This window comes from Fukomys damarensis, unplaced genomic scaffold (genome assembly GCF_012274545.1).
Source record: "Fukomys damarensis isolate Sample0158 unplaced genomic scaffold, DMR_v1.0_HiC HiC_scaffold_25, whole genome shotgun sequence".
In the NCBI taxonomy this organism is placed as follows: Eukaryota; Metazoa; Chordata; class Mammalia; order Rodentia; family Bathyergidae; genus Fukomys; species Fukomys damarensis.
In genome coordinates this window covers 28,085,834-28,096,665 of record NW_022900937.1, presented here as the reverse complement: position 1 = coordinate 28,096,665, position 10,832 = coordinate 28,085,834, and the positions used below count along the sequence as shown (strand labels likewise).

The 10,832-nt window shown below is 41.5% G+C and overlaps 1 long non-coding RNA gene across 2 annotated transcripts in view; it reads right to left on the bottom strand.

The window, feature by feature from the left end:
- The window catches only part of LOC109118198, a 26,670-nt gene extending 17,156 nt beyond the window's left edge, over nucleotides 1-9,514 (bottom strand). For both annotated transcript variants that reach the window (XR_002025517.2, XR_002025516.2), the window contains exons 1-3: nucleotides 9,348-9,514; nucleotides 6,601-6,837; nucleotides 4,800-4,846 (exon numbers count right to left, since the gene is read on the bottom strand). This is a non-coding gene — a long non-coding RNA (uncharacterized LOC109118198). The remainder of the gene's footprint in view (nucleotides 1-4,799; nucleotides 4,847-6,600; nucleotides 6,838-9,347) is intronic.
- Between the last annotated feature and the right edge of the window lie 1,318 nt (nucleotides 9,515-10,832).

Here is a 10,832-nt window from a genome sequence, read left to right as displayed (position 1 = left end):
CACACACACACACACACACACACACACACACACATACACACACACACATCACACACAACACAATCCCTGGGATATAGTGAAGCCAAAGAACAAGCACATTAGCAAAGTTCGGAACATCACCTTTCCCATTTTCTGTGCCTGGAACATCACTAACCAGGACTCCCATCTCACTAGGATGTAGATCTCCCTGTTGCACTGAAGGGGCTCGAGCGCCACCAGCAGTGTAAGGACGGGAGAGGAGATCATCGGGCCTGTCCGGGGATAGTTGGAGGACAAGCATGGAGACCTGGAGCCAGGGAAGAGCCTGCAATGACAAGTGAGGCCCTTCTGACAGGTTTAGGCTTGTGCCCAGGGCTGGGACAGGAGAGACAATTTTAGTAAATTTAAGGATAGAAAGGGAACTTCACAGAGGTACAACTAAAGTACTCTAAAAATTGGTGCCTTGGAGAGGACAAAGCAAGAAGAAGGAGAGGGGAAAGGAGGTAATGAAGATGTGGCTTTGAGTCTGAGTGACAAAAGAGTATGGAAGGGAGTAGATTGGGGATAAAGGGAGGAGGTCAGTCTCTGAGTAGATTCCATTTAGGATGCAGAAAAAAGGACAATACACAAACTCTTAAGGAGACAACACATAAACAAGGAGACTTGTTAAATTTTTATTTTTATCGGGACATGTTTGGAACAGAGTGATTGCATTCATCATGAGAAGTTGGTCCTTGTACTCCTCTCTCTCACCCCCATTCATGGCCCTCTTCCTAGACAAGAAGACCTTAACAGCTATGCAATAAAGAAGGCGCATTCAGCCATCCCAAGGGCTGCATCAGGCAAGCATTGCTTATAAATCAGACTGGAAGAAAGGCAATGAGGTCAATAATGACAGCTTTTTGTAGTTCTAAAACACAAGTTCAGTTCTCTCTTTGGAATTTCTCTCCTCTCTTGGTCTGGTCCCTTCTAACTTGTCTATTAAAATTCAGATTCTACATTCATTTCTCCTGGGAGTCTCCTTGGTTTACTCCCCCAACTTCCAGCTGCCCCTAGGTGGAAGAATGGATGTTATCTCGGTGTAGTTGGGCAGTCTGGCCTGCGTCAGTAGCTCTTGTTGGTCTGGCTCCTCTGGTAGGTAGACCAGGAACTCCTTGAGATAATCAGTGTGGCCTTTCTCAGGATCCTTCTTGCCTGGTGCACCATGGACATGAGAGAAATTCTGCGTATTGTAAGTCAATCATGATTCCAGTCACACACGAGTCTCCAAGTCCCCAAATTTCTTTTGATGCTTACCTCTCACATCTAAGAAGTTGGCTTTTACTATCTCAGGAATGAGAGAGTTGTATGTCAATGTGTGTAGCCTCCAGAGATTTGGTCTAGAATGATTCACTTGTATTAAAAAGACAATTTTTTTTTTGAGGCTGAGCCAATATTCTCAAAATAACTCTACTGTCATTTAAAATGGGGTGTGGCGATTTTTATAATTAATATCCTGGGTGAAATCATCTAGATAAAAAGAGAATAAGAGTCAGGATTGGATGGATTAGGGCCCCAAGTTTGGAAAAATGTCCAGAGGTGAAAGGGCTGTTGCTTCAAGAGGAAGAGCACAGCAGCTGAATGGATGCAATATTGGGGCTCTCGGGCCCCTGGCAGGCCAGCCTGCCCCCCAACAGACTTCTGTTCCAGGGTCATCCTGGCAGCAGGAGTCAGCCCTGGATCCAGTGTGGGCAGAACTAGCACAGACCCTGTGTGAAGGAGCTGGCAGGACCCAGTTCCTGCTCTGGGCATCCAGGGCTTGGAAAGGAGTGGCCCCCACAGTGAACTGGTCCCTGCCTGTAGTGAGGCAATGAAGCTGTGCCCAAGAGTTCTGGGAAGGAGACAGGCCTGGCTTTCAATCCTGGCTCCACTCTAACTGTCTACATAGCTCTGAGCAAGTCACTTTGTCTTTATAGGCCGTAGTTTCCTCATTTTAAATAAAGGGAATAATATCTACCTAAGAGGGCTACTGTTAGTTTTTTTTTTGTTTTTGTTTTTGTTTTTGCCATAGTCTTTGCTTGGCATTCCAGAGCACTGGGATTGCAGGTGATTTCCACCATGCCCAGCTTGAGGCATTTTGGGGGATATAAATCTTCATTTTCAGGTTTGCAAAAAAGTAAGTTCATTTTGCTTTGTAGATTGTCATAAAGTATGTGTGTGTGTGTGTGTGTGTGTGTGTGTGTGAGATATTTTTTTAGAGAGAGAGAGAGAGAGAGAGAGAGAGAAAGCTAATTTGGGATAAACTGACTCATTGGGAAGAGATGTCCATGAATGTCAGATTCTTAATACATGTTTCTTTTCTTTTGTTTTCTTTTCTTGGCTGGCCTCAAAAACGTCATGATCCTCCTGCCTCAGCCTCCTGAGTGCTGGGATTACAGGTGTGTTCCACCATGCTGGGGCAATATTTTAATGAGCATGTAGAACACAATTTATGTCAGAGTTTTAAAGGAAAGAATGACCACTTGCTTCCCTCTCCCTGAGTAAAGAGCTGTGCTCAAAGAAGACAAAAAGCCGTGAGCACAAAAACCAAGGTCTGGCCCCACATGTTGGCAGTGCAAGCCATGCCAGACAGCCCAGCCCCTCACAGCTGCACATGGAAGCTGTTGCTTTGACCTAGTGTGCATCCATATAAGGAATATAACAACTCTCTCCAAACTTGACCATGAATTATTTTCTTTGTAAAAAAAAAAAATGGTTGTTGAGTTTGAGGCCATCCTGGGCTACATAGCAAGACTCTCTCTTAAAAAATTAATTAATTAATTAATTAAATTCCAAAACAAATACATTCAAGACAGAAGAGAATAGGAATTCATGAAGTGTTGTTGAAAAAAATCAGGACAAAACCATAACAAACAAAACCACCTACACAAACCCCAACAACTTCATGATTAACATGATTATTTTTGCATACTTGAAATATTTTAGCACCAATCTAGATTTTAATAGGGCAGGAAGATCATGTTGGAGAAGGGAAAAAAACAAAACAAATCAGAGGATTTTTATCTTGTTTAATAAAGGCTATGAATAATGGCTGCCTCTATAGATCGATATTTAATACAATGGCTGAAGAGGTTTTACTGGAAAATTTTAAACAGGATATAGAAGTATTAAAATACTAGAGTAATAATACTCAGCTACTTGGGAGGCTGAAGCAGGAGGATATGAAGTTTGAGAATCAGCCTGGGAAACTTAACAAGATCTTGTCTCAAATTAAAATAAATTAATTTTAAAAAAAGGGCTGGGGATATACCTCAGTAGTAGGTCACCCTTGGGATTGAGCCTCATTATTACAAAAAGAAAAGAAAAGAAAAGAGAATAAAGAAAGCTCAAAACAAGAACAGGTACGGACATAAAAACAAATACTGAGAATGATTATCAAATAGAAAATAGGAGCCCATAAATAAGTCAAAGGAAACAGTTACAAAGAAGATGAGAGAAATACATCTATAAATTGGGTAATTGTCTGTACAGGATACTAGTGGTGTAAGTGAAACTGAATGGAATATAAAGGACAAAATTTAAATTGACCTTGGTCTTTACCAAGCACATCATTATGGCTCAAAAGCCCAAACAGCAAAATTACCTTTAAGCAAGAGACATTTGAAGTGATGATTTCTAGTCAAGGCAAAAGAGTATCACTATTAATAAATGTTATAATCTTTAAGAATCACGGAATCTGTGTGAATCATGGATTGTTGGACCTTCAACAATCTTGCTTCAAAATGCATGAAGAAAAAATTGACAAATTAAAAGAAAGACAAATCCTTGTTTGTTTGTTTGTTTTGTTTTCTTTTTTTTTTCTTTTTCTTTTTCTTTTTTTTTTTTTTTTTTTTTTTTTTTTTTTTTTTTTTTTTTTTTTTTTTGGTACCAGGGATTGAACTTGGGTCCTTGCGCTTGCAAGGCAGGCCACCGAACTGCTGAGCTAAATCCCCGGCCCCTTGTTTGTTTGTTTTCTGAAGTCAGCAGATTAGGTGAACCATGGAAAAGGACTGCAGTCTGCATTTCCCCCACTTTCCACAGTGGTGGAGTTGTCACAGCAGTGCTGTCACATTGATCCAGGTGGCCGTGGTGGACCTGGCGGGCCAGGGTCAGCCACGGCCAAGGATCAATGACCTCAGGCTCCCAGTGGTGATGTTCATGTCCTAAGGGTGCCACTGTGCCAATTTTCTGTGTGAGCTGTGCTCTAACATAAAATATTTTCAGACATGAGGGTGATCTGGCTGTGAAATGTGTCACCCCATCAATCATCAGGGACGATCTGGCTGATCTGGCTGGCTAGGCAGGTGTCCCCTTCCTCCCTCACAGCTCCACGTGTGTCCCTCCCGAAGCTGCACCCTCTGTTGAAGAGGATGACCACCCCCGATAGAGGGGAACCGTTAATTGTGACAAGGGTATAGGAGTAGCTGTGCTCCCCTGCTAGATCCTCCAAGCAAGCTCTCAAGGTCGAACAAACTATTTTGGACTCAGGGTAATTAACTGGTTCATGACACATATATTTGCATCATATATATTTATATACATTCCTATGAACCTTTGTATCAATAAAAAGGAAGAACACAGTCTTAAAAACAAATATTCAAGAAGTGACAGTCTTAAGAATATCTTAAGATGCATAAAAAATGAAACATCATGTAGATTTAATTCTTTTGTTACAAGGTAAAGAAATTAGAAAGTTCACCAAGGGATCGTTTACACAAAGTGTATGAAGAAGATTTTAAATGGGCTTTCCATTAAAGAGAAAATTAAAATATACCTACCAATAAATTACAGTGAGTACCTACCTTTTAAAATTTGTAGAAAGTTTGCTTAGTAGTCATAAGTAGTCTCACTTTCATGTAAGAGAAAAAAGGTGAAGATGAAAAGAATTAGCATAGAATTAAAAAAGATAAAGAAAAAACTATCAACATACATAAAAATAGTATTTTGGCAATGATAACAGCAAAACTATGGAAATTTTAAAAAGTAACCAAAAGGCTAAAACAATGAAATGATGAGTTTCTTTACAGAAAAAAAAATGAATAAAATGATAAGGCTTTATACCAGGCATTTTCCAAATTAAAAAAACTAGAAAAATGAAAAAGGACCAATACGGAGATTAGAAACTAATAATAAAAATGATTAAGAATAATGGAGGAACGTTGCATTCTTGTTTGGCAAAATCTGAAAGTCTAGAATGCATGGGTGATGATTTAGTGAAACCAAAGCAATAAAAACAACACAATTATCAATGTTGAAGAAATGGAAAACTATAGCCAAGATCTTGTTCCATACAAGACTCCCGCCCAGGTTGCTTTTTAAAACAGTAACTCCTGTGTTACACTAACTCCCTGGAACATAGCAAAGAACATCACAGACAATTTAATGATATCCTGATGCTAAAATTTGATCAGGGCTCACACATACACACTCACCAGTCTTAGCTAATCTCACAAACATAAAACATGCATAGTCATAAAATTGAATTTAGCATTGAATCGCAAGCATAATGCATCGTGAATATCTATCTTTCACCCTTCCTACCCTTGCCATGAATAACAGTTCCCTATCAGTTAATGAAATTCACTATTTACTACTTATAGAAGGACAGGGGTCTGAGTGCATGGTGTCATAAGACATTCCTGATCTCTCTTTCACACACGCACCCACACACTTCTTTAGTAAGCTAATGTAAGCAAATATTCTCATATCATAAAGTGAAGCTATGTAACCAGTTCATTCAGTGTAAATCACTAACTCAAAGAGTAAGAAATGCAGTGTTACAAAAGAAAAATAATATTTACAGACCATTTAATTATAATTATCAATTACTAAATTAACATATAAGAATAAGAAATTGTGTTACTTGGCTGGATTCAAAACTAGCAAAAAGCCTTAATACATTCCAAATAAGGTAACTATTCCATGGAAATTTTAAGGAAAAACACACTTTCCTATTGCTACAAAAGTGATTTTAAAATACTTAGGAAAATCATAACAGGACATGTACAACCAAGAGAAGTGAATAAAAAAAACTATTGAAGTATGAAAATAAAAATTCTTGACTAGGAAAAGCCAGATATTATACAAATTTAACTTCACCACAGTTCACAGATTAAAGGTGGCTCTATTTGGAATCCCACAGGATTCAAAATACTTTATTAATTCTACTTTGGCTTTCCTGTACTATTGTTCTGCTATTTTCCAATGGCGGCTTACTTATTTTTAACTTTTCTTGTTCTCTAATTAATTCACCTGGCCTCATATTTTCCAAATACTGCTTTAACTACATCTCAGTTTTACTTTTCAATCAAGTCATGTGTAAATATCAAGCTACTTCCATTTTTTATTTTCCCGTTGGTCCACGAATTATTTAAAAATGAGTTACTAGTGTCTGATTTCTTATGCTTTTTACATTTATTTTGTTTTACTATTTACAATCAAGATTTAGACTTCTTGAAATAGTTTGTCAACTTTTTTTGAGACTCTTTGTCCAGGAATACCATAATCATCAACATCTGTTGGGCTCCCATGGGGTGCCTGGCTGCACACACTTCACATGTGTCAGTCCACTGAACCTCACAGGTGTGTGAGATGGGTTCTTACCATCACCAGGTTGGGCACAGAGCGGTGAGGAAAGGGATGGAGATCACACTGCAGGTAAGGAGCAGGATAGTGACTGAACCTTGCACAGATGGATTCCTTTTTCTGGCCTGTCATTGCCGTCACTCTTCTGAGACCACCTCATTGTCCTCCTGAGGCATTTGTCCCATTGGGGCACAAAGAAAACTCCCCTGAAGTGATGATGAAGGGTGACTTTGCCTGGATGCTGAAGAGTCGATGCTAGGAGAAAAGAAAGTGCCTTACACAGGAGCGAAGGGAGCTTTTCTTCATTTAGCAACTCCTTCTGAGGTGCAGTTTGCACCTGTGTCAGTTAGAACATCCTGCGCTCCAGGTCTCTTCTGCATGGTGAACTAGACTGCTTCCTGCATTATCGAAGGCTCAGGTAAGCCCCACAGGTAATGAGACTGTCTGATCTGTGTCTGGGGAGCCACTAGATGGCCCACGGCCCTGGATACCAGTTATCTGGTGTCTAAAACACTGGCATTCAATGTGGAGAAACCAGAATCAGTAAATCAGTCGAGTTTTTTCTTTCCTCTGTGTACGTGCATTTGTATTCGACTGTGTGGGCACAAACACAATGGTTACACAGCATGTAGCAAGGTGATACAGGTGATCCACTTAGAGCTCTTTGGTCCAAAGGGAGTTGTTTCATCCTGTTCAAGGCAGAGCCTGTCTCTCTGTGGAATTTCCACAATGCAGAGTGGGAGTGGTTGTAGAGCTGTATGCATTTAACCGTCTCTTTGTCTCTTCATAGAGATGGCAAAACTAAGGGTCAGGCAGGAAAAGCTCTACAGAACCCAGAGAGTCTAAGCGTGGTTGTTCTGAAAGAAAACAAGGAGAGAGCTCTTCCCTAGGACTGGGAGATCCTACTTTGGATGTGTAACTAGGAAAACTGCAGCTGGAAGGGGTCTCTGATCCTTTCTCTGTATGTTTCAGTAGGTAACCTCCTCTCTTCACTGCGCACTTGGATGGGGTTTCCAGAATTCCAAGATTGCCTGCACATCCTATGCTAAATCCCCGAAGCATTTTCCCAAACTTTTCAAGTTCCCTGGAAAGTTCGGCAACCTCAGAGTGTGCCTGCCAACTTCTCAGTGGCTGATGGGAAACTGTTCAGAGCTGATTTTGAGGAAGGGAGGGGGAGAGATCCTGGCGCTCTGAGTGCTAGCCAGGGTGCCCTTTGGCAGAGTGGATATGTTACAGACCACGCCTCACAGCCCCTCCTCGCCTACCCCAGCAAGCGTCTCAAACCACTTGCTATTTATTCCCTGTCCCAACCAGCTACTCGGAACTGTACCCTTGATTTGTTTTAATCCGCTGTGGTAAGGTGTAAAGACATGGAGATGACTCTCAGGAATAAAGAAGTTTTTACCTTCAGTTCTCTAGGGACATTTTCACAGATGCTATGCCCGGAGCCCACTTGCAGGAGCCTCACTGTAAGTCTGAGGTGGAAGGAACCAGGCAAAGCATGGCCAGAGACTTGCCTGTGGTTCCTGTGTGAAGGGAAGGTGCAAAACCAGTGGAGGAACATGGGTCTGTCTCCTCTGACTCACCCAGCAGGCTCTGGATACAGAGGCCATCCCACTTTGTCCGGTACTGTCCCTGGGGCTAACAGGGCAGAGGAACATCTGTCACCTCCTGCAGGGTTAGAGCCAAGACAGGAGGGTCTAAAAGCCTGGGTCCTGGGCTGCTTAGTTTGCAAATGAAAGGTGCTCACTCAGGTAAGTCTGCTGCTATCTCTAAGAATGAGCTGGCCCAGCAGAGGTGGTCTCTCCCCAGTCCATGGGCCTCAGACACCAGATGATTAAGAATACTGAAAATAAGAAAATCTGTGTACTACACTGACCCTGCACCTCTGGCCCTGCTCACCCTAATTCCCCCCCAGCTCTCCTGCCCTGCTCCGGCTCCTTCCCACCTTGGCCTGAAGCAAGCTGCTATGTCTTGGGCTTTTGCTCCAGCTGCTGGGGGTGAGAACCACTATCATGCCCTCCACCGTCTCCCTCCTGGCCCTTCTCTCCTGGCCCCTGTGCTGACAGAGCTGGCTGTTGAGTGTGGAGACAGGAGGAAGGACCAGGGAAATGTCAGGTGACAGAGAGCGTGCTGGGGACTCGGAGCCACTCCACCCTTGCTTCCTTAGTCATGCGTGGACACAAGAGAGGCCCAGGCCACCTCTTCTGCAGAGACGGGAGGGGATGTGGAAGTGGGGGGAGGCAGGGGGAAGAAAAACAATCAAGACCAGATTTGTTTATGAACCAGTCCCCAAGCTGAATGTAATTGCTGTATTTTGCATACATATACCCATCATTTTTAAAAAGAGAGATAAAAAAAAAAATAAAGTAAGAGAGATCAATGTCAGAGAAGATGGTGGGGTTGGGGTAGTTATGTTGTGTTTTCCTCTTGACCTAAGAGAATACAGTGCTTCATTAAAGAAGCTTAGAGTTTCCACGACAGAGAGAACTTCCCTTGCTTCAGGGCCACTTTTGTAAAACTGGAGAAGTTACACTGATACTGTGTTATCAGTGTTATCAGTGTTATCACTGATAACTCCGCCTTTGCACAGCTCCGTGGGCTCCAGTGTGCATCTTGTGGCACAGGTAGGGGCACACAGGAGGTCCTTGGTACATTTTTTATTTTTCAATTTTAAAGAATTAAATTCTAAATACTATTCAACTCCTCCCTTTGTTTTAGGAGCCATCCAAAATTCTAGCCGCCGTGGCAACCTCATAGCCTACCTTTGCAAGCAGAAGTACAGACGTTTCCGTCCTGCGCGCTCTCAGCCCCGGAAGACTGCCATGGTTTTTCTGCTGGCCCAGTGTTTTCACTCTCACAGAGGCTTTCACGGTGCACCCAGTGCTGCTCCTACAGCAAAGGGATATAGCAGGTCCTGGGTCAGATTCACCACAGGGCAGCAATTTTGGCCTAGAGCAAGTTCAGCATAGACAAACAGAAAATTGGTATTATAATGGGTTAAGACACAGTGAGTTAAGGAATCAACTTAATTTTTTACATTATCAGTACAGGAATGTATAGCCACTGTGCAAATTTCAACAAGATAGAAGTATATAGCTTTAAAGCAAAAGACCAGCACACTTATGACTGTGTACAACCTGCAGGTGCCTATTTGAGAGTACATGGGTATTCCTCGTGTAACAACCTACCTGTTTAACAACTATTCAGACTAATGACCCACTACTCATACTTACAACCCATCTTTTTTTGCTGGTACAGTTCTATGCATCTTGTTTCTAGAGCCTCTAAGTCTTTTCTTTTTAAAAAATGGTACACTTTATTTATACAGTGCTGTAACTTTTGTTACTGACTGACCTTGTTGATTGTACTGTACAGTGCAGCGCTGTAGCTTTATATTATCTTCTGTATTACAGTGCTGCATGTAAGAGATATATGAATAAAAGCAAAGTGATCAGAAGTTCGAGTTTCCTCTGACCAATTTTTTGGGGGTACCGGGGATAGAACTTAGGACCTTGCTTTTGTGAGGCAGGTGGTAGAACTGCTGAGCTGGATCCCCAGCCCTCTCTGACCACTTCTTTGTTCTGAATATTGTGATGTACATTCTCCATACAATACTTCACTTAGGGACCAGTTCATTTAAGTTCACTGCAGGACCAGAATTCTGTACTTCAGAATTTCTTCAGTACATCTACATACAAATACACATACAGATATATTAGTATTAAAAACATGTATGTTCCATTATAAGTAATGCTTTGTAACTTGTATCTTTTACTTAATTAATTGAATTTTTCATGTTAGTACAAATTAATACATTAAAATGGTTTTACATGTTAACCCTTCCTTTCATGGTAGAGATCTGTCATTCACTAATTTCCATTTGAATAAAAATTGGCTGTTTTCAAAGTCCTCTATTGAAAATACTTTTTTAGAACACATGCATTTCTTTGTGCATGTTTAGATTTACAAGGGCTTCCATGACAAATGTTAGATTGCCTTAAAAATCAGAAAGTGGGCCGGGGACTTAGCTCAGTGATTCCACCGCCTGCCTTGCAAGAGCAAGGTCTGCGTTTGATCCCTGGTATCAAAAAACAAAATCAGAAATTAACTTTCTCAAAGTGCTGCAGCCAGGAAGTGCAAATCCAGGCGCTGGCAGGGGGTTGGTTTCTGAGAGGCCTCTCCTCAGCTTGGAGATAACCAGCTGATCACCAAATCTGAATACATACTGGGTCATTGAGCTTCTCTCT